The sequence below is a fragment of the Peromyscus leucopus genome, chromosome 2 (genome assembly GCF_004664715.2).
Source record: "Peromyscus leucopus breed LL Stock chromosome 2, UCI_PerLeu_2.1, whole genome shotgun sequence".
NCBI classification, from domain to species: Eukaryota; Metazoa; Chordata; class Mammalia; order Rodentia; family Cricetidae; genus Peromyscus; species Peromyscus leucopus.
The window spans coordinates 43,076,185-43,100,618 of record NC_051064.1 but is presented as its reverse complement, the minus strand read 5'-3'; positions in this window follow the sequence as shown (position 1 = coordinate 43,100,618).

Genomic DNA, 24,434 nt, shown 5'->3' with positions numbered 1-24,434 from the left:
GGGAAAAAAAATCTCCATTTTTTCTTCTCATTTTCTGTCTCATAAGCTGCAGATAAATTTAAAGTTTTAGTTTCCTTTTACTTCTCTGTCTTCTTGTGCATACATTAAATGAGTAGTTTAATGCACAAATAGGACAATATGGATGATGTTATGTTCTTTTTTTTTTTTTTTTTTTGGTTTTTTTTTGAGACAAAGTTCCTCTGTGTAGCTTTGTACCTTTCCTGGAACTCACTCTGTATACCAGGCTGGCCTCGAACTCACAGAGATCTGCCTGGCTCTGTATCTGAGTGCTGGCATTAAAGGCGTGTGCCACCACCGCCAAACTCAATGTTTTGTTCCTTTAGAGATGAACAAATTTCTTGAACAGAAAAACCAAACCAAACCAAGAAAAACAAAACCCATATAGTGAGCACCTTCAGGTTAAATGATCTCTCTACTTCAAAGATCTCACTGGAAGGCCAGGCACATACTGTGGTCACTTTTCTTTGATGCATCTTGAAATCAAGATTTATTTTTTTCAGTTCCAGTTATGCCAAAAGCTCTGCTGAGCACTAGTCTATTACTTTCTGTTTGCCCATTTTTAGAAATATTCTGAGTTTAGAAATCATCAAATACCTAAAGTCGGAAGAAAATGTGATGTAAATGTCTGGCTCACTTTTGCATGAATGTCTTTTCTTTCATATAATGGATTTCTAAGTCTGGGAATGTTTGGCAGCACCAAGTTTTATGTTGACTTCCTTAGCTAAGGGTCAGTGACACTTTCACATCTTCCAACAGTGGCTTATTAAGACCTCACATACTGGACCTCAGAGTGACAAATATCTTGGTTGCCTTTCACTGTGAGACTACTATACTGCATTTTGTTTTCCCCTACTATATTGGCCCTTAATGTCCAGGCTCCATTAACTGCCTCCTGTATAGTTTAAAGGTCTGTCTTTCTCCCTCTCCCTCTCCTTCACTCTCCCTCCCTTTCTTCTGTTGGTCTTTCCCTTTCAGTATTTGTTTATGCAAAAAGAAAGTTGCTTTAGTACCAGGCACTCCATCATAGCATGAAGTTCCAGTCACCTTGGAATCTTTAAAGGAACAGATGAGAACGGAAAAGAGATATTGCTGTTTCTTGGGCTTTGAAAGATAGAGCAGAAAAGGTAAGACTTCTCATCAATCAGCTATGGAAGAACTGTGCCTCCAGAAATTATCCAAGGAAAATAGTCTTTTCTGTCATGTTTTAGGTATTAATAATGTCTATGAGAAACTTGTGCCTTAACTTGTATCTTCCTTGTACTTTAATGACAATATTATCTAGGTGGTATGTCAACTCCAAGTATTGAAATAATTGTTACATAAAGGGTTTTAGTAATACAAACTTTAGAAATCTCAAATGAGAAAAACAATTTTTCCCTAGTGGTAGTTTAAAAATAAAACCCATGATAACGAAGGAAACAATCTACCATGAAATCTAAAAGTTCTTTCAAGTGAAAATCTAAAATTAGGAACTGGAAATAGGTGTCTATTTAAAATCATTTTTAAAAGAGAGGTAGTGAAACTATAACCTAATGTGAAAATTTACACCCTGGTCATGTTAAAGAAAAATTAATAAAACAAAGATAGTAAAACTCATGTACATGGAAAGACACATGAGATTTACCTAAGTTAAAAGCCCGAGAATCCATGTACCCAGCTGATTGAGTCAAGTCAAAGAATGAGTGGGATAATGGTAGGTTTGAGGGGAATGATATGCAGTAGAGAAAGAGACAGACAGAGATATGATAGCGAGCATGGTTGAAAGATGTGGGGAATGCAATACATTCAAAGCACATCTTGTTCAAGGAAGAAGTTTGACAAAGAAAGAAAAGAATCATTTTGAATTTTTCAGCCATACAAAGAAATTTAAGGTGAATAAGCAAAATGAGTCCACAATTATATTGTAGTACAACAGAAAATATTTTTTTAAAATTATGTAGTAACCTGATATGGAAAATTGAATTCAAAAGGCCAACATTCTAAAGTTACTTGAGGGTCAGTAAATTTACTAAATGCTACAATGAAATAATTTAACAAATAAAAATATTAGAAGATAAAGACAAATAAGAGGTTAATGATCTATGTGTCAAGTTATAAATCGGTGAAAAGAAACATGAAATTAAAAAATATGAACATAAATAAAATTTGAAAATATATGTAGGAAAATTGTAAAGAAGTAGAAAAAGAAAAATTGGCAGGCATTTCATGTTCATTCAATAAACAAAACTGTAGTTTCTCCACTAATCCATAGAATTTCCCTCCTCAGCCAATGGCTTTTAACTGGCTATGTAATAATAGATATAAATTACCTTCTCTGGAGCAAGCCTCAATGTCAATGAGAAAGAAGTTGGTTACCACCATAACAGACTTGCAAGCATTCCATCAAAGAGTTCATCTTCCCTGAAATATTGACAGTGTAGCACACAGGATTCATAGTTGAGCAAGACTATTGATGAGAAGTGCTTCCTTCAGTTTTGGTCAAAGAAGCTTCCTTTCGTAGTGAGCATCTGGACCCGAGGAAACTCATAGCTTGTCAGAGTACTAAAAATAAGTGACTGTTGAATACTCAGCCATAAATGGGACATCTATATCATCCCAAAACTGTTCAGAGAATTGTGTAGAAGTGGTGGAAAGAATGTAACAAGGGGAAGATAGGGTCGATTGTTGGGGGATGTTGTCATCTTGACATGATGTGGCTGTTGTGCTCTTGAACTCATAGCAGCTATGATTTTCTTCACAAGACCTCATATATCCACATCCTGTCAAGGAGTGGGCAGAGACTTATAAGGCCTCACCCCACCTTGAAGATCTATGCATACTTAAGGGATATTGGGGAAGGAAAAGACACTATCTCCAAAGGCAAAACATTGGCGACATATCTATTAGTAGCTTTTCATCCACGGTCATTTAAATGACTATAATGAAAGAACAAACAAACAAACAAGCAAAAAACAGGACAACAACATCAATAGCAAAAGGACATGACATAGAAAGGTTGCTGGTTGGGAGAAGGAAAGCAATCAATGAGAATCGCTAGAGATGGTAACCTGAAAGAATGGGGCCTGCAGAGATGGCTCAGCAGGAAAGAGCATTTGTTGGCAATCACAGAAACCAGAGTTTGGACCCCACCATCCACCTAACAAGCTGTGTGTCCAGCACATACCAATAACCCTGTCTATGAGGAGGTCAGAGACAGTGGGATCATTGGATCTTGTTTGTTTCCCATGTAGCCAAGACAGTTCAGAGAGTGAGACCCCAACTTAAGGGAATAGGTGGAGAGTGAAAGATGATGCTAAGTGAGCCCATGTTCACAGGTATAGATACATCCACATACATGAATGCAAATAAGTAAATAAATAATAATTCTTCAAAAAAGCAAGAATAAAAGTTTCTTTGAAAACAGTCAAAATAGGCCATCATTTGATATTAGTTACCAAGAAATTAAGCATATAACACTATTTTCTAAAATCATAAAAAAATACTCTAAACAACTTTTTTATAGTAAATTAGAAAAGCTATATTAAGTTTTAAAAAGTATACAATGTTTTAAATACAATCAGGAAGAAAGAGAACATTTGAATGCAACCATTTTCATTAACAAAAATTCCCTTATTCTCCCTTAGACAAACTTGATTGTGCTGGCTAGCTATAATGATTTTCCAGGAAAAGTATGTGAAAAGTGAACTAAATCTGGCCATGTGTAACTAAAACTATCATCGTTGAAGACATTCTGAGGGCTTTGAGAAATATTTAGTATTGGACTTCTCTTCCTCCAGTTTTCTGTAGTGACATACTACAGAGCAAATAACATCAGGAAACAAAGATGCATAAAATTACAAAGTTGATTAATAATTTCTCATTTTACAGAAATCTTACCATCAACTTTGGGATCAAAGTTAATTTTTATAAAATAGTATGTATCAGCCTTCAGCACAATATGATGTTATAGAGCATTTCCTTGAAAGTTGAAACATTATCCAAGGTTCTTAGCAGAAGCTTAGTTAAAATTAAACAGATTGTGGGGTATCTCAACAGGCAGGCTCAGGGACAAGCCACATAGACCAGTGTCACCACTGTTACTGTGGAGGGACAATGGCTGTTAATACAGCTGCCATTTGTGCAGAGCATCCCACTATCATATAACAGCAGCACTGCCACCTGGTCCCCTGTCATTTCTGCACTGAAAATGTAATTTTGCAGACACTGCAGTCACCTACATAGAAACTAGGAGTGTTCCATTTGCTTGTTCATTAGTTTTAGAAAGAGCTTATCTTTGGTGTAATCTAGTTCACACATTGTCAGGGCTGAAGAAATGAATTTTCGGTATTTTATGTGTATGGGCACTTTGTCTGCACGTATGTGCTCCTTGTGCATACATTGATCACAGAGGCCTGAAGAGTGAAGTGGATCCCCTAGGAATGAAGTTACACACAGTTGTGAGCTACCATAATGGTGCTGGGAATTGAATATTTGGGTCTTCTTGAAAAACAGCCAGTGACCCATCTCTTCAGTCTGAAGAAGTTAATTTAAAACGTTTAACTTTTATTTTTAAGGGTAGTTTATATTTTCTACTGATAGTACTAAATAGTACTGATAGTTCAGGTGTCATTTGGCCAAAAGAATGCTACTTATCTATTAGCAGAGTAACACTGTAAGACTTGGAAAGATGATAACAGAAGTGTTACACAGTGAATTTCATACTTATAACAGGATGCCTGGCAGAAAGCACCTAGAGAAAGAAGGATCTTTTTTTTTTTATTGGCCAATAGTTTTCACAGTTTCAGCTCATGTTTGGCTGCCTCTGTGGTTTCTATAGTGGTAAGGCAGAGGCCTTGATAAAAGGGCTTGTGATACAGAGTACTTCATGGTGTCTAGGAAAAAGGCAGGCAGAGGAGAAAAGGTTGGGGAATGGCTTATTTTTGCAGGGAATAACCCCAGTGACCTAATGACCACATCAAAGCCCAACTTCTACTCTCCTCACTTCTCAACAGCCTATTCAAACATTGACTCCACCAATGTATTAATTAATATGTTGATGAAAGGAGACCTCTCCAAGTGCAGCCCCTCTGAACAGTGCTTGGTCAGGGACCACACCTTTAAAGCACATACAGGTCTCTTCATTTTTTCAGCCAGATCAACAGTTCAACGAAGAAAGAAAACCTTATTTTTAAACAAATGTTATGATTGTCTACATAGAACATCTTAAAAAAATTTATAGCCAATTTTTGGAATTAATAAAATTTAGAAGCTTGGTTGAAACAAACCATGGTAAAAATCAATGTAATTTTTTTCTGAACACAGCCAAAGGACATTAAAAATAGAATCTTTGTAAGTGTGCCATTTATTATAGCAATAAATGCAACTAAGCACATGCAAATAAATTTAGTAAATGCTATTAAAAATTGAAAGATAATGTTACTCTTGGACCTATCAGAAGATTGCAAAAAGGATATAAATTCCACTCTAATTTAGGCAGAATAAATATTATAAAGACAACAATTATCAAATAAATCTATTTACCCAATGTAATTCCATTCAAAATGTGCAATGGCATTTTTTTTTTCAAAAATTTAAACTCTGCAGTCTATGTCTAAGGCCTTCAAGAGAAGAAGTAAATCAAAGAAGAAAGGGCAAAACCGAATTCAATTGTTCTGTGATAACATCTAGAGTTACACATATCTTTGTATTTAATATTCCTGCCAGGCAGAAGCATGAAGAATGAGAGTTGCTGCAGGCTCCCATGACCTCTTCAGATTAAAAAGCTGTTCCTTCATACTTCTAGTTTGCTGTTGTTTTAATCTAAATGGATGATGAATTTTATCAAAATGTTGGGTGTCTGTTGAGATAATTACAAGCTTTATATTTCTCTACTTTATTAGTATGGTGAATATGCTTTATGTCTTCAACCTTTCTTCCCTTTCTGTGATAAATTTGGTCTTACTGTGATTTAAAAAATAATTGATAAATATAGTTTAGTAATTTTATTATAAGAGTTTTGCTTCTAGTTTGAAATTTAAGTTTGCTTACATTCTCCTATAAAGTACTGTGAAGAGTTTGTGTGGGGATTTCCTCTTTTCTTTCTCAGGAACAAAACCTACTGAGTACAGACCGCTGAATCCTTTGAGGATCTATGGAACTTACTGAAAAAAACTGCTGATTTGATGCTGTTATTTTGTGGCTATATTTTAAGATGATGGTTTGATTCCTTTAATGTTTTCAGACTGTATTAATCAGGTTTCTCTAGAGGAACAGAATTGGTAGATTGAAGATATATATAATCACACACACACACACACACACACACACACACACACACACACACACACACGAAGGGGATTTATTAGAATGGCTTATGGGCTGTCGTCCAGCTAGTCCAACAAAGGTTGGCTACCAACCTAAAGACCAAGAATCTAGTAGTTGTTCAATCAATAAAATTGGATGTCTCAGGTGATCTTTAGTATATGCCAGAATCCTGACCTGCAGGCTCAAATGCCAGTAAGGAGATGGGATTGTCAGAAAGAGTGAAAGCAAACAGGCAACGAGAGCAAACTTCCTTCTTCCATGTCCTTTATATTGGCTACCACCAGAATGTGTGGCCCAGACTAAAGGTGGATCTTCCCACAACAAATGATTTAATTAAGAAAAATCCCTCACAGGTGTACTCAGCTGCATAGGTTCCAGGTAATTCCAGATTTAGTCAAGGTGACAACCTAGAGTAGCCACCACGCAGATGTATCTGCACTCATCCAGACACAATTCCAATAGGCCTCTGAAGACTTCCTATGCCTCCTGTGCCATCCTCTAGGGCCTTCCTATCCAAGGTCCAAGGTCCACTCTTCCATACAGTTCATGGACCTACTGAGCTGTGTAAAAGCACTTGATAATTACTTAAATCAGCCTTCGTTTCTGGCAAGACCCTGGAGCAGGCCCTTGTGCAGCCTTCTCAGGGAGCAGTCTCCCTTACACTATGACTACTGTGTTGAGATGTGATTGAAGTGTAGTTCTCAGTTTTTATTGGTACTTTAAAAGTATATCCCTAGTGCCATCTCCAACCCAGCTGCAAAAAAACAAACAACAAACAAAAAACCAAAAAAAAAAAAAAGAAAACCAAAAAAAAAATCCCTCACATCAGTCATATATTCCATTTATTTTCTAAAATGGTTTAGTCAGAGAAGAGTGCAGTTCTTTTTGGGTCTAGATAGCTAAAATATTCATTGACTTTAGAAAATTTAAAAATCATAATAAAATCAATACAAAAGCCAATGTGGTCTTTATTACCCCTTTCAGAGTTGAATGTGAAATGTCCCTCTCAGGTTCAAGTGTTGGAATACTTCATTCTAGTAGGTGACCCTGAGTTGGGCCTCATAGGAGGAAATGAGTCACGATAGACCAATCTTGGGTTATGGTCCTGTCTGCTTGTGGCCTGAGCACTCTCTCCCTCCTGACTGCAGATGAAAGGCAGCCAGCTGTCTCATGTGCCTGCTACCATATCTGCAATACACTCCCATCCCAACCTCCACTACATCCTCAAAGCCAAGACAGTCCAAGCCTTGCTTTAGTTGTTTCTGTCAGGTATTCTATCAAATGAAAGGAAATGGAAAATAAAGTATTCCATCAAAAGAAAGAAACTAAGGAAAGCACTGTGCTCCTGAAATTTTGAGTGGAGGTCTCTCCCAGGGGTACGCAGGTGCACACTATATTTTCTTGTATCAAATCAGGTCATTACTTTCTTTTCATTAAATATTTAGTATCTGGCTAACAGTTTCTTTAATATGAAACTCTTGTTAATTTGTGTGTGTGTTTGTGTGTTTACCTATAATTGCTCATATTCATTTACTAAGATTTCTTAACAAATAACACTTGCAGCAAAATTCTTGTCTCTTGTTCTGTCTTTAGTGGAAAAAAATAAGCCATCCTACTCTGGAAGAATGGACTGCATTCCTGCCTACTAGCAACCCCTCTGCTTGAAACTAGAAATCATTCCCAGGTGAACTCCGGTCCATGCCAAGGCTCTTACCCTTATTCCCCACCCCCTCATTTCTACAAAAGATATTCCCATGTTGTCTTTCTAATTTTTATTTCCTCCCTTCTCTTGGAATCTTGTCTAAGGAAAGGACAATTTATAATTATAAAAATAATAAAATAAGGACACTTCTCATATCCTTATTAAATTCAGTTATTAGTTCTCAGTCTTTGATTGTTTGTTTGTTTTTTGAGACAGGGTTTCTCTGTGTGTAGCCCTGGCTCTCCTGGAACTTGACCTGTAGACAAGGTTGGCCTCAAACTCACAGAGATCTGTCTGATTCTGCCTTCCAAGCGCTGGGATTAAAGACATATGCCACTACCACCTAGCATTCTTCCTTTTCTTGATTGGTTCAGAAAGCAGCCATTCCCTTTTCATCTGTTTCTTGAGTCTTCAATTCCGCTGGTCTCTGCTGGTATTGGGATTTGGAACCAGTGCAGTAGAGAGGAAACCCAGCAAGCCGGAGCTTGCAAACTGTGGTGAGAGCCTATCCTCTGCTGACTGCCCTGAGAGCCTATCCTCTGCTGACTGCCCTGAGAGCCTATCCTCTGCTGACTGCCCTGAGAGCCTATCCTCTGCTGACTGCCCTTAGCCTTCTCCCAGGAGATAACTTCTGAGTCCTTGAAACATCCTGTGACCAAGCTTTGGGATCTGAATGAATACACAGTTTACTTGAACAAAGAAACATCTGATGAACATTTTCTTGTATCAAATTTTATATACAGGAGGCACCCTGCACACTATCCATGGATACCAAAAATTGGAGGAGCTCTATGATTGGTAATGTGAGGCATTTTGTCCTACATTCTTGCTAGAAGAATTAAATTTGCCCCTATATAACTCTACTCCTAGGGACACATATTAATATTGGGTTTTAAAATGCATGTTGTCTGTGATATTTCTGTTGGTTGACTTGGTTTTACCTCCTTTAGTGGACTGTAACCATGATTATAAAGTTCTCTTCTAAATCATTTGCATTCAGGAGATTCTCTGGGCCTGACAATGTCTTGGGAATTCTTACAGAGTCAGACACAAAGATATGATGATAGGTACCCAATCATCCGAAGAGGATTTCTCTCCCAGGAGCTGTGCTGTGACTTCCAATACCTTAAATATGGTAAGAAGACTTATCATAAATCCCCAGAGGAAAAAATATCTGTCTCCTAAAAGGTGGTCACCACAGTAGACAGACAATTTACTTGCTTATGAAAGACATGTCCTGGTTGGCTTTTCTAACTAGTGCAGTCTAGTGCAGTGATGGTAAATGTTACCATTGTACTGCGTGTTTAACACCTTCAGTGTTTGTTTAAACTTTTATTCCAGGTGTGCTCTCTGTATACTATATCAACTACCGTGTGCACACACCCACACACATACCCATACACACTTCAAAAGTGTGGCATTTCTTTAGTCCTATCTGCTCCTTCTTCATCACAAGAAAAGTCTAAAGACCTAACAGACCAAACTGGAATAATGCCATAATTTCAGCAAAGTAGTGTCATATAAATTTGTTTAGAAATCCTAGCAAACTTGCATTTAACTCTAAAACCATGTTACGTCTGAGGAGCCCAAAGTCAACAAATCCCTATGATGGAAGAACTGTTCTGCCTGATGACTAAGAGTGTGAAAATAGTCTTTTCCCTGTACTGGATAATATTTCAGATTTACTTTAGTCTGTTCCTTTTTTCTCAGGTGCCTGGCAGGATGTAACAAACATCCTGGCTGCAAAGATAAGAACATAGGATGCATACAGCATGGAAGGAGTAAAGAGAGAAAGAAGCACTAACTCCTCCTACTCACTCTTTTGTTACAGGTTTAGCAGAAGGAAGAAAAGATTTAACTTCAAAACAATTCTAGAATTTTGTATATTTTAATAGATAGCTTTGATGACTAAATTGTGATTAAATTATAACAAAAGCACAAGTTCTGAGATGCTAGGAAGTTTCTTAAGTTTGTTTTGCTTAAGAGCGTGAAAGATATGTTTTCGAGCTGGTAAGAGATAGATACACACAACCACACACACACACACACACACACACACAGAGAGAGAGAGAGAGAGAGAGAGAGAGAGAGAGAGAGAGAGAGAGAGAGAGAGAGAGAGAGAGAGAGAGAGGAGAGAGAGATCTACCCTACAAGGAATCTTTCTTATTGAATGCATTTGTAATGGGCAAATTATACATGTATGTGAGAATGTGACTCAGATTTCCTCACCTACAGATGAATATAAACATGTCAAAAGAAATGACTAATAGGGAAATAGTACTTTCTGTTTTAAATTATATATATATATATATATATATATATATATAATTTATATGCATTATATAATTTATTATATATATTTGTAATCTTGGCATTCATTGGTGGATCCCTTTGTCCCAGTTGATGAAGTGGTGCTGCATTAATGAGTTTTTTTTTCATTGCTATGACAAAATATCCAATAAAAGCAACCTAAGAGAAGGGGAATTTATTTTGGCTCACAGTTTAGAAGGGGGTGCTGCCTGTAGAGTCAGGAAGGCATGCGAAGGAGGCATGAGGTGGCTGAACACATTGCATCTAAGTCAGGAAGTCAAAAAGATAAACAGTGGTGTCCAGCTTTCTTCCTCTCAAGCTCCCCTCTTCTCATTTTAACAAAGATTAATTCAATTGTACTGTATCTTATGTGACTTATAGTATCCCAGCTTAAAAACAGTTTCCAAGGACTTTAGGTAACTTAAAATAGGGACTGATAGCATGCATGCATGTGTGTGTGTGTGTGTGTGTGTGTGTGTGTGTGTGTGTGTTTGTATAAATATATAAATGCTATGAGCTTGAGACCGTTTAGTCTTGCTTGTATGTATACATTGTAGGGTTGACCAGGTGGAAGTGGATAACCACTTAGGGAGCTTATCTTGGGGAAAAGACTAATTATCTCTCTTTTAGTAATTTTTTTTGTTTGTTTGTTTTGGTTTTTTTGAGACAGGATTTCTCTGTGTAGCTTTACGCCTTTCCTGGGACTCACTTGGTAGTCCAGGCTGGCCTCGAACTCACAGAGATCCGCCTGGCTCTGCCTCCCGAGTGCTGGGATTACTCTTTTAGTAATTTTTAATTGGCTATAGCTCTTCATCTGGATGTAGGACCTGTAGCTTGAGTTTTTCTGCCTTGCCCACAGTCAGAATAAATCTTTGTCACTAGCCAGTCCCACAGCCACTCAGACCCAACCAAGTAAACACAGAGACTTATTTTGCTTACAAACTGTATGGCCATGGCAGGCTTCTTGCTTACTGTTCTTATATCTTAAATCAATCCATTTCCACAAATCTATACCTTGCCACGCAGCTTGTGGCTTACTGGCATTTTCACATGCTGCTTGTCCAGGTGGGCGGCTGGCAGTGACTCCTGCCTTCCTGTTCTTTCTTTTCTCCTCTCTGTTAGTCCCACCTATACTTCTTGCATAGCCATGGCCAATCAGGTTTTATTTATTGACCAATCAAAGCAACTTGACATACAGACCATCCTACAGCACAGCCAAGTGCAGACCATCTCAGACACCTGCACTCAGGCCTGTGGTCCTAATCATCCTCTATGTGGACCTGCTGGGTAAAGCCACGAAAAACCAAGAACGGGTTCCCACAGGACATACAGAACATCCCACAGCAGGGACCCCATGTACCCTTCCACCCTCTCTTCCTCTATGCTCCATGCATGGGTTTTACAGTAGATGTATCAATTGTGGCTGAAGGTATCACCATAAGTTGTTCTGTCTATTTTGATCAGTGGTGGATTTCTGTAATGGTCTTTGTTTTATCAAAAGAAGCTGTCTTTAAGAAAGATTATTCACTTAATGTTTTTTCATGTAATATATTTTTATCATATTCTTTGTCACTCCTCCAAGTCCTCCCTATTCACCCAACCAACTTCCTGTCTCTCTCACAAAATCAATGAACAAATAAAAACAATACAAGTAAAATATCAAAAGGACAAAAAATAATATCCCCCCAAAAATAACAAGACCAACAAACAGAAAATATAAATCCTGTTTTTGTCTTTGTCAACTACACATGGGCATGGGACCTACCTGGAGTATTGTCTGGCCTGAACTTGTGTGAGTCTTGTGTGTGCTATTACAGTCTATGAGTTCATATATATATTAGTCCTTTTGTAAAGGGAAGACATTTTCTTTAGAGTCAAATTCAACCACCAACTCAGACTCTTACAATCTTTTTGTCTCCTCTTCTGCATAGATCCCTGAGCTTTCATGGGAGATGTTTGATAAAGACATCCCATTTAAGGCTGGGTGCTCCAAAGTTTCTCACCATCTACACATTGTCCACCAAGGGTTTCGTGTTAAATCCTACCTATCTACTGCTAGAAGTTTCTCTGATGATGGTTAAGAGGTGCACTGATCTATGCGTATAGCAATATGACATTAAGATTTAAAGCAACATATAGTAATAAATCATTTTATTGCTATGTTCATAAAGCAGAATAATAGTAGTAGGTTTTCCTTTAGGGGCCATTACCTATCAGCTTTCAAGATTTGGGACCCTTTAGCAGTGTCAGGTACGGAATTCAACTTATGGACTTGGTTTAGTTAAAAAAAGAAGTGGCTATTTACTCCCCTAGCATCTGTGGTACAATTGTACCAGTATTTCTTGCAGGCAGGCAGAATGTTATTTTAGGTCACAGGATTTGTAGATGGGTAATATTGGTGATTACTTTTCTACTTTGATAGAGTACATAGTTCCTTTTTATTATCTCATTTAATTCCTTTACTTCTTACATCTTTGAGAAATGATCCAACAAGGTTCATTAAAGCTTGAGTAAAGAGTTGTTTATAGGAACATGGGCTACATCACTGAAGAAAATATGTCTTCTCCAGACACAATTAAATATCAAAGTTAAATATAAGTTCTTTTTATTCAGGCCACTAACATTCATGCCAGATCCATTTCCTTCAATGAAACATGTCTTGAAACAATTTCACAGACATACACAATGGTGGGACTTTTAGGTGATGTGTCATCTGGATTATTCTAAATCTAGACAAGTTGACCATGAAGATTAACCTCAACCAAGGAAAAGGACAAAAAAATGGACTAATGTTAACAGTTTGTATTATACCCTTTCTAACATGGTCTACTGATTGAATCTCGGTCTATTTTGAATGCACATGGAAACCCCGAGTATTAAGCATTATAGAAGCCCCTGGGTCCTGTCAGAGGGGAGCTGTTTATGAGAAAAACTTTAGACACTAACATGTAGCTTGAATTTCTAAAATGGTCTTTTAAATAAAAAAAATCCCACAGTCACATATTGGAGTAAATGCTGAAAGATCAGAGACAAAGGAATAAGCCACTGCCATGTCTTACCTCTAGGACTCTTCATCCTGAAAAGCTTCTAGTTCCTGTCTCCTCACACCTTATATACCTTTCTCTGCCCAGCCATCACTTCTTTCCTAATGCTGGGATTAATGGCATATGTGATTCCCAAGATACCAGCATTAAAGGTTTGAGTTCTCATTGCTTCTCAGGAGTGTGTGTTTTGGATTAGCAAAAACAGGCATCCAGAATAGAACTGAATGATTGTGGTTCTTGATATTATGAAAGGATTTTCAATGTGGTATCATATCACATCCTAAGTGCTGGGGTTTTCAGTATACCTTTGGATTTTCTAAGTAACATCTGAAATACAGGAACAGGGCAGTATTTTCTAACTGCTAAGAATGAGCTGAACTATAAACTTAAGAGCTTTGATCCATGGCCATAGTCCAAAGTGAACAAAGCCTTTCAAGTTTAGTAGAATGAATCCTGGTAATCTGACAAGACAGTAGGAAGCATTTGGGAAAAGACTGACATGTCACAGAAGTTGTTCACAATCATATATTACCTATATAAATCCATGACAATGGAGAACTTGATTATGATGCTCTTGTCAAATAAACAATATAGGATTTTTTGCATCTGAAATACATAGATCTAGGTTGGGGTGGATTAAAGCAGAGATAGAATCATATACTTATGACCTCAAGTCAAATGTTAGTTCTCAAACTTAATTTTTCAGTGGCAGGTGAGACCATGTGACTAAAATCTCCCTTTCAGTTTAATTATATGAAGATAATTAAAGCATTATGTTTATATACTCAGAACTGGTACATGATAGATTTTTCCTATATTATTCATTTAAGTAAGATAATTATTTGCAATTCGGTGCCAATTACAATGTTATCCCTAATCTACATAGTTGGAAGAGAAAAACTGCTTTATGTGTCATTTATGATTTGTGTGAACACATTTAAACTGTAGAAGAGATTTCTTGGAAAAATGCAGAGGTGGGTCCCAAGAGCTCTTGATTAACTTCTGTATCAAGTCTATTTTTTTCAAAGTCAGCGGTACTATTGCAGCCAAATTTCAAGGTGACCACCTGTCAAGAGCTTCTAGGGAGAAGAAAGCAAAATGCCTGTCTTCTTTGTGTACTTATTTTTATCAGCATTTCTAATTTACCAGAGGGTATTTTAGGGTAAAATTTTAATAGGACGGTAACAGTTAGCAATGATTAAATAATATGAATTCCCAGTTGAGGTAAGTTTCATGTTAGTTTTGATGATGAAGATAAGCCCTACCCTGGAGTCTGGAGTTGTGCAGGAGAGATGGGCTTGAATAATAAAACTTATGCTCTTTTCTGGCCAGTCTCAGTTTCTCCTTTTCCCAGGAAGGGTTAGGAGACTTAGCACTTAGCTGAGTCATAATTAAGCTCTACAGAGAAAACATCCAAGTGACAATGATTACAAATGATCAAGTTATCATGAGCTTTGCTTAGGGCTTCAGCAGCTGAAGTGATTTCTCTGTTATAACCATATGTCTGTTAATACATCTGAGTCAAATGTAAAACAATTATAGATGTTGGAAAGACTGGACAGAGCAATTAAAAACAAATAAGGTTGTTCTTGTGCCTTTGTCTTAAACGAAGAAACTAAAATGATGAAAGCACATGTTCTTCAGCTAATGAATACAGGCTCTGATAGAGCCATCATGTTCGATTCTCATCCTCTCAGATTTACTATGTGGACTAACCACACAGGAGGGCTGGATAGAATGGAAATGAGAACACTGAAGAGACTGCGCATCCCGTATTTATCTCATATATAGTTCAATGAAAGAAGTGGGGAAAGATTATCAGCACAGAGAAGCTGCAGAGGAGATCATTTGGGGCAAAAATATTGTATGTGACTTTTACAAGTCACCATATTGGTAAAAGGGGAGGCAAAAGGAAAAGTCTAGGGTAATTATTTTCTAGCCTTTGAAAGAGAGGAGGCTTTGTCTTTTAAAAAATTTAATTGTTTTTGAGGACTGTGCCTTCTAATGGCAGCTGTGATCAAAGGACATTGAAGAAGAGAACTTTTCCAGGAACCCCCAACACCTTCATTGCCTGATTGGGATTGCTGAGACATCTCACCTCATGGACTAAGCACATATCATATGTTGACCTTCCAGGGGGAGCTAGCCATTGCTGGATTATTTTAACCATATCCTATAAGCCAGCCTATTAAAATTACACACATGTACGTATATATTATTAAATTTACTAATGATTTAACATTTATATTTCTTTAGAGAACACCGATTAGTATAGGACTCCTTAAAAGTATTCTGGTCTTCAAATCCTACTGTCTCCTATCACATGGACTAGTGTAGTGTACCTGGGAGCACTGGCAAAAATGCCCCATCATCTTTAGAAATTCATTATTGTCCTGTGAGTGGTGTGCCTAAAACTGTCAACTTCTCCTTTACGTCTTACAATATGCTGCTGACAGCTGCATTAGCAAAATTGTAAATCTAGGGAAGAAAGTCTTGCTATGAAAAGGTCAGTGCATGTGGGAAATGGTAGCATGTAGATGCTGGAAGAACTACAGATTGGAAAGTTCTCCAGGAAGGCACAGGGCCCTGTCACTTGTTAAGTACATTTAAAGTTTTGAAAATCTGTTTAATGGATTGAATGATTTTTGAAACTTCTAGCAAGCAATGGATTCATGAACACCTCTGAGGGGCAGTTCTATTTCTTGAGCTCTTTTTCACAAATTGACTTGTTTATATCTTAGATAGCTTTTAAAACTATAACTCTTTGCTCTAATTTACACAAAATCAATATTGTTTAAATAATGGGTTGCCATTCTTAGCCAACTTTGCCTTGAGAGACAAATTATCTCTTAAGGAAAGGAGTAGTTTTTAAATCATCTTTAAAGATTTCTCTCTCTGTCTGTCTCTGTCTCTCTGTCTATGTCTCTCTCGGTCTCTCTCTGTCTCTGTCTCTGTCTCTGTCTCTGTCTCTGTCTCTCTCTCTCTCTCTCTCTCTCTCTCTCTGTGTGTGTGTGTGTGTGTTTGACTGTATGCCACATTTGTGAATGTTCATGAAGGCATAAGCTTATGTCATATCTCTTTGAGTTGTAGTTGCACGTGGTTATGAACCACCCAAAGTAGTGCTAGGAACAAAACTCTGGTGTGCTAGAAGAACAGCAAGCGCTCTTATCCCCTTATTCATATCTCCTGCCCCCAGTCTGTTAATATTAAGAACTACTGTTAAAGCTCTCTTTATAAAAGCAGTGGTACATTTTGCTATCTAAACCAGTGTAAGTAATAGTAACAAGAAGTGCCTTATGGACACAGTTCTTTATGACTGTGCTCTGGCAGTTCTAAACGCAGGGTTAGAGAGTGTTTCTCCGTAGGAGAACAGTTACTGATTGTCTTCTCTAAGAGCACATCTGGTATCTAGTCTCATTTAACACTCCCACTTTCATGAAGGGTGGCCCAGTGAGAACATGGATTTTAGATATTGATAATCTCTCTGAAGTCATCAGTAGCTAGTCTCTGGGAGTAAGCAGCAATCAGTATTCTGAAAGGTGACTAGAAAATTTAAATCATATTATGTTAAGTCATATTCTATTAGGACCATTGCAGTTTTCACAAGACTTGTTTGGCTTGCTAGTTAGAATGAGGCTTAGAGATTTTTATATTAAAGGTGGGACAGCTATTATTGCTTCCTTACAGATAAACACACTGAGGTATTAAGAAGTAAAAAGAATTTCTCAAGTTCAAGTAGAGAAAGAGATGAGACTGAAACAAAGGATGTTTGACTTCTTGTTCAAGGCTGTCTGGCATTGCAGCATTGGAGGCCAAATAAATAACTGTATATGTTTACAACAGACTTGATAAATCCTTAGATGTCAGATCCACAGCAGATTATTAAAGGTCATCAGGTGTTCTTAATATACATCTCCTGCTTCTTCCAGCTAATGTCATGGAGGGTAACCATGCAAGCCTCTATAAAACCCTTTGCTCTCACTGCTGGAGACAGAATCCTGGACTCCAGGCCCATTGGCCTATCCCAGTGAGCCATTTCTCAAGTCCTTATCTTTTGGATACAGAAGCATATTACTAGGGAGTGTGAAGGGGAAGTCGACTTTAATCTTAATTGACTGCAAAACACTATTTATTAAATGATCTCTCTCTGTAAAATAGCACTAACATCGAAGTCAGGAATCCTAGGGCAGAGCAAAGGTTATTAGAAAAGTCATGCTTGCAATAACTATGACTTCTCTCGTGCTGAATTTGTCATCAAAACACAGATGCAATTCTAAACAGACCATAACCAATTACAGAAGGGGCGATCTGCTGCTGCTCCACCTCCGTTTGATTTGCATGTCAGGGCAGGACAAGGTTTTATCTGAGCACTATTTGAGGTTTTTCTGTTGTTATTGCTGCTGATTTGTTTTCTTCATGCTAGAATACACTTAATTTTTTTCTCTCAAATTAATCTGTTTGTGATAACAGCTCAATGAAATTTGTAGGTACAGCACATGTGGCTTCTGTAAAAATGTTTGGTTAACCAACATTTAATTTTTCCATGATACACAATAACTAAGCCATTGTCTAACTATCTAAGAAATTATCCATTTGTACCAAAAGAATAATGGATCCTAAGTCTCCCTCCTCTATTAAGGTATCTGTATCATTCTGTTGGCCAACATGAGGTAATACAGTGCAGCTTCATTAATTAGCAGTATATTGTGGGGAGAATATATGCTCAATTATTCTAAACCTACACTGATGATAACATATTATATATAATAAAAGAGATTTAGGCACACTATATGTTTAGTTCCCAAGCACTGAAGAGGTAACCTGAGTAATTTATGGATATACTTGTTGCTAGATTGAATCCACATGAAGGTCACCCTGACTTAGGTGTTACTCAGTCCATCATGAATAGAAAGCTTAGGAATAAACTGTGGAGAGGAAACAAACATGTATGGCACACGCCAGAAGTGAGTTTCAAACATTTTTTCCCATGTTTGGGAGAGTAGAAGCTTTATAGGTTTTGCATTAATTTCTTGTTTTTCATGATGGTTAAAAAAAATGATCATGTGTATAAACCCTAATGGCTTTTGTCTGTAGTACATGGTGTGTTCAGTAGTGGTGACCTACCTTCCATCTCTAGGAGGCAACCAAAAGCAAAAAGAGTATCTTGCAATGTTTTGGGAGTCTTAGACAACTATGGCTAACAACTGAAGGGCATCGTCTCATGTTGGTGTTGGGTTCTGTTGAATGCCTTTGGCTCTTGGGGTGGAGCATTGTCAGTCCAGACTGGAAAATTTTATTTTAACTATATATGCATATTTATATAACAACTTACATTGTTTTAGGTAGATAGTAGTATGATTGCTTATGATTTTTTCAGGCACCTGTGCTGTTATTTTACCCTCCTCCTTCTTCTGTATTTATCTCCATCCCCATTTCCCAGTTAGAGCCTCCCTCACCCCCATATTCTTCACATTTTCCCATAGGATCATTTGTATCGCATGGTTGCTGCTCCATATCCCATCTCAACAGTAGCCTCATTTAACTTTCCTGACTTATACATTTACTACAGCAGATGTACTCACATCTGAAGATTTGGAGCTAGGAACCACAGATAAGAGAAAACATGTGATGTTTGTCTTTCTGGGTCTGGGATACCTTATTCAATATGATCTTTTCTAGTTCCAGCCATTTACCTGGAAAATTTATGATTTCATTTTTCTTTACTCCTGAATAGATTTCAACAGCATTTATGTACCACATTTTTGTTAACCATTCAAATGATGAATGGTTAACAAAAGGAGAAGACCTGAAAGCCTTTCCCTTGAAGACTAGCTTTCGTGGTAGCAGAAGGTGCTGTGCAAACTTCCAAAGGAGGAGGGCAACCAACAACTCTAACCAGCTATGATATCTATGAACCACAACAATGATCAGCATAGTACCATAACCCTAAGGGTATAGTCATTACATATATTCCTTTGTGGTAACCAACAGCTCTCTATTTGTACTGAAGATACTCTCATCAAAAGGAAACTTAGACAAATACCCCCAGGTAGTGACATTATGAATCTTGAAGGAAACCTGCAGCATCTACTTTACTAAACTAGTATAATTCCTAACCACATTCTAAATATTTGCCTTTATACCCACTGATAAATGTAGTCTTCACCCCTTATCACAGAAACCTCTTTTTGCCCCAGACAAAGACCGCTACAGTAAATGGCAACTCATCAAAATGAAGAGCTGTGAAGCCAAGTGCCAACTGATACCTGTACAAAACAACTCGTGAATAAGGCTTAGAGATCATTGTGCAAGAGGGTACAGAAAGATTGTAAGAGCCAGAGGAACAGGGAGTTTGCTGTGAGATTTTGTCTCCTAGTAATATCAGATGCTACAACCATAAAGTCTCACCAACACAACTGCCTCAACATGAGCTAAACAAGTGCATAAACAATAGACATTCTAGGGTGGATTGATAGGAGGAACAAAAGGAGGGTTGGGGGAAGTCCAGGAGGCCTCAACCCTACAGAAACAACCAGGGGCAACTAAGAAATACTGAGAATTAGAGAAATTGTCTTCCCCAGGGAAGAACATACCAGTTGGTAATCCAATACCAAACAGTCAGACCTGAAAACATATGTACATATAACATTATATGTGGCTTAATGATATTTGGAAGGATTTCCCAATTGGTCATAAAGGAAGATATCCAAAGACAGTCTGTAAAGTAAACAAGTTCATTAAACCAGCTGAGGGTGTCATCTGTGCAACAAAGGAAGGAGTGGGAGGAACAGGCCCTGCCACACCATCCTCACAGCCTAGATTCAGTAATCATTTAGGAAAATACATGTGGAGGTCTCAGAAGGACCCAAGTGGGTCCTCTATCTGCTCCTTTCTCTGATATCATTTCTCTGATTATGAAAGCTTTCTAGGACTCAGTAAAATGCAGTATAGAGAGCTCTCATGTGCAGGGGTCCTAAGAACAAATATAGTTTTAAAATACATACATAATAAATATTGTCAAATTAGTTAGAAGGTGAAATATCAGGGTCTTCCAAGTTTGAAAAAAATAAACAAACATATTGCTGCATCTAAAATATATCAAATTACTCTGTCTAATATATGGTTTGTTTTTAGAGACAGTAGAACAATATTAGAGCTGAAAGAACCATGTTAAAGGCTAACTTAGTAGTATATTATTCACCTCTGTCTAACTCATATTCAGTATTTTGAAAACTTGCTTCTAAGTAATCCTGCATCATTTAATTTTCCCCATAAATCTATAATCACATTATTTTAATTTCCATCTAATTAACAAATAGGAAGAAACAAACTAAAAATATTTAGTTCAACAAAAAAGTATATTGCTCAAAATCATTGGGTAATATTTTAGATTAGTTTTGATATTTAAATGTAATATTAAAGATGTAAATACATATATATGCATATGTTATATATATATGAATATGTTTTCATAGAAATCAAAATTGTTTACTTGACACTTCAAACTTCAAAAATATGTGTACATATTTTTAAGAAAAGTTCCCTGCATGGGAGGATAATGTGGCCCTCAGAAGAGAGATATGAAATGAAATTCTCAGGGCCAGGCACAGGAAATCCTTCATGTATTATTTATTAATCAGATATTAGAGACACAAAAACAACTACGCTATTTTTATTATTATTAGTTACCTGTCATAATTACATTGTATGATCCTGTTGCTGGAGACACTTCACACTTGTTGCTGTTGTAATTAATTGTACAAATTATTTTATTTATTTAAAATAAAGTTGTCTGGCAGACATTGGCTTAGCACCAGATATCTGTGCAGGGCAACTATAGACCATAGCAAAGTGTGCAGTGTGACACGCTTTAATCATAAGATCTCTGTATGTTCAGGAACACACATGAGACATATGCCTTAAGACATGAATTCAGACAGTGAACATATGGAAAAAAAAAAAAAAATATAAAAAAAAAAACAAAGTAGTCTCTTTTCGCGAAGCTGGACAGCAGAAGGAGGTAATTTTCTGACTTGTTCGCTTTTTTTTTACATTGTTTTTTTTTTTTTTTTTTTCAACAGTTGCAAATGTAGAAATCATGGACACAAGATGTCTAGTGTATATACTGTAGGAAGTGCTATACATAACACATACTTTATCTTTAATGCTTTCTTTGTTTTTCCTTAAGTCTGAGTAAGATTTACATGACTTAATCACCAATAAGATCATATTTAGCATCTGTCTAAAAGCAGAACCACATGCTTTCCAACTGGTCTGTGCTACCATAGAGCATGGGGTGAACTGAACTGCTTACATGGATCCATACATACTTACCTAGTTAAAGAGCTTTGATGAAGGGCTTTAAATGATTATATATGATGAGTTGGTAACTATGCCTAACTCTTAAGACTTCTGTGAGTAAAACAAAATACTACAGCAGCATGAATTTTTAAAATGAATTTTTATTTCCCTTACTATTGGAACATTCACCTTGCCATTGAAGCATGTGTATCAGGGGTCATGAGTGACAAACTCTCTACAGAAGATGCTTCTTCTCCAGCAATGGTCTTCTTTAACACTGGGAATAGCAGGAGATGATGCAGGCAAAGATGCACAGTGTAAGGGTTTTTGATCTATGTATTCTATGCTCAAAATAACTGACAACAGAACTGCTGACTATTGTCTTGGCATCATCTGGAGATAGCAAGTGATGGGCTAAGATCTTCATACATAGAAGATTGTGGTGGACAGCACCCAAGAATATGACCACATTCATATCAACAATGCAATGAATCCACAAAAGCCATTTTCATGAAATTTGGATATTTATAGAATTTCTAGCAACATTGTCACCACTCTTCATTAAATACTTTTATTCTAGGTCCATTCATTCCATTTTCACAACTCAGTGAAAATCAAATCTTGTATCCTCATTTGGGCATAAATTTCTTGAGAAGTTAATTCCCTTATGGCTCCTCTTTCCTGTTGTGTGATACTTTGTGTTCTGACAAATAAAGCTAGCCTGGAGATCAGGGGGCAGAGCTAGCCACTAGTTAACCATAGAGACCAGACAGTGGTGGCACACACCTTTAATCCCAGCACTTGAGAGAAGGAAGCAGGAGGATCAAGAGTTCAAGGCCACCCTACGCTCCATGAGATTGAACCTGTCTAAAAGAGAAACAGTTGAGTGGTGGTGGTGCATGCTTTTAATCCCAGCTCTAGGGAGGTGGAGACAGGAATATAAGGTGTGTGAAGACAGGATCTTGGCCCTCATTGGGTCTGAGCATTTGTAGAAGTAAGCTGCTCTGCTTCTCTGACCTTTCAGGCAAGCTTTCTTTGTCAGAACTCAAACAAGCTATCATGCAAGACTTTCTATTCATAGTGTTGGTGTTTAAAGACATGTTTGTCTGCGTTAGAGTTAGAGAAACTAGTTTATAGTGTTTCTCAAGACTCAATGAAGATCAGCAGGAAGTTATAGTAAGACAGTATTTTGGAGTGCATGTGGAGCAATGGCACTAATTGAAACAAATAGGAACTCGTACTAGAAGTGGAGGAGACTGCAAAATTGATAATACAAAGGATTTCACCTAGCAGATTTTCATGGGGAAATGAATAGAAGTTGGAGCAGTCAGTCAATTTTATTGTGTTATAATTTCCAAAACTTTAACTGTGGTGAGTCTTTCTATTATTTACTATAGTTTAGGGCATGGTAAAATTGTTACTGTATAAATGTGTCATTGAGCAAAAATATTATTAACCATATCACCTCCCCTTATATCTGTCTACCTAAGTCAGTGAGAAGACTGTACTTTATTTTTTGAATTTAAAATTTTTAATTCAAATGATTTTGCTTTTTGTACTGAAAAAAATTCATAGAATGTATTCTGATTATGCTTCTCTCCTCCCCCAACTCCTCCCAGATTCTCCTCGCCTCTTACTCATTCAACTCCATGATTTTTTCTCTCATTCTTTAAAAGACAAACAGCAATAACAAATAACCAGGAACACACACACACACACACACACACACACACACACACACACACCCCTACAATCCAAAACATACAATCAAAAGACCAATAAGACAAAGCAAAATGCCCAAACATAACAGTATGAGACGAAAAGTCTGCAAAAATATCATTGAGTTTGTTTTCTGTTGGCCATCTTCTCTTGAGCATTGAGCATACTCTAAGTGTGATTAATATACCGAGTGAGATTCCATTGAAGTAGTCTAAACTTTCCATTGCCAGTGAGTATCAACTATAGATAGCATCATAGTTAAGAATAGGTTTCTGTGTCCATGTCCCCTCTCAATTCTGGGACCCCATCTGAGTTGAACCTATGGAGGCCTTGAACAAGCTATCACTATCTCAAATGAGTTCATATGTATACCAGTCCCACTGTGTTTGGAGGCTACTGTTTTCTTGGAGTCATCTATCACTTCTTGCTCTTATACTCTTTCTGACTCCTCTTCCACATAGGTCCCTGAACTCTAAGAGACGAATTTGAAGAAGACATCCTATTTAGGAGTGAGTGCTCCAAAGTCCCCCACTCATACCAGTTTGGGGGTATGTATTTCTTTCCATTTTCTGCAAGAAGACTTTACTTGTAAAACAACTTCTATTTCTGTTTTGGCTTGGGGGTTGAGATGTACTACATTTGTAGGAGGCTGTTATTAGAGGCTATTGGTTGGAAATGAACTGCTCAGAAATTATTGAGCCCAAGTCTAAATATTTAAAGGGAACCTTCTTTGAAAAAGGAATTTTACTAGTAAAATAATGTCTATAGGATGATTAATTTAAAATTGTATTTTGTAGACCATCAGAATACATGTGTATTATGTTTTCTTTTGGTCTAATTTTTGTTGGTTTTAAGCCACTTGTAATTTTACTATCTTAAGAAATATGCTAGCTCAAAGACCCTAGAATTTTTAAAAGCAATTTTTTTCTTCTTAATTAAAGGTTATTATATCATTTACCGTTTTGCCCTCCTGTCCCTCCCATAACCCCCAATCTCTCCCAAATTGATGGCTTTCTTTATTTGATTATTATTGT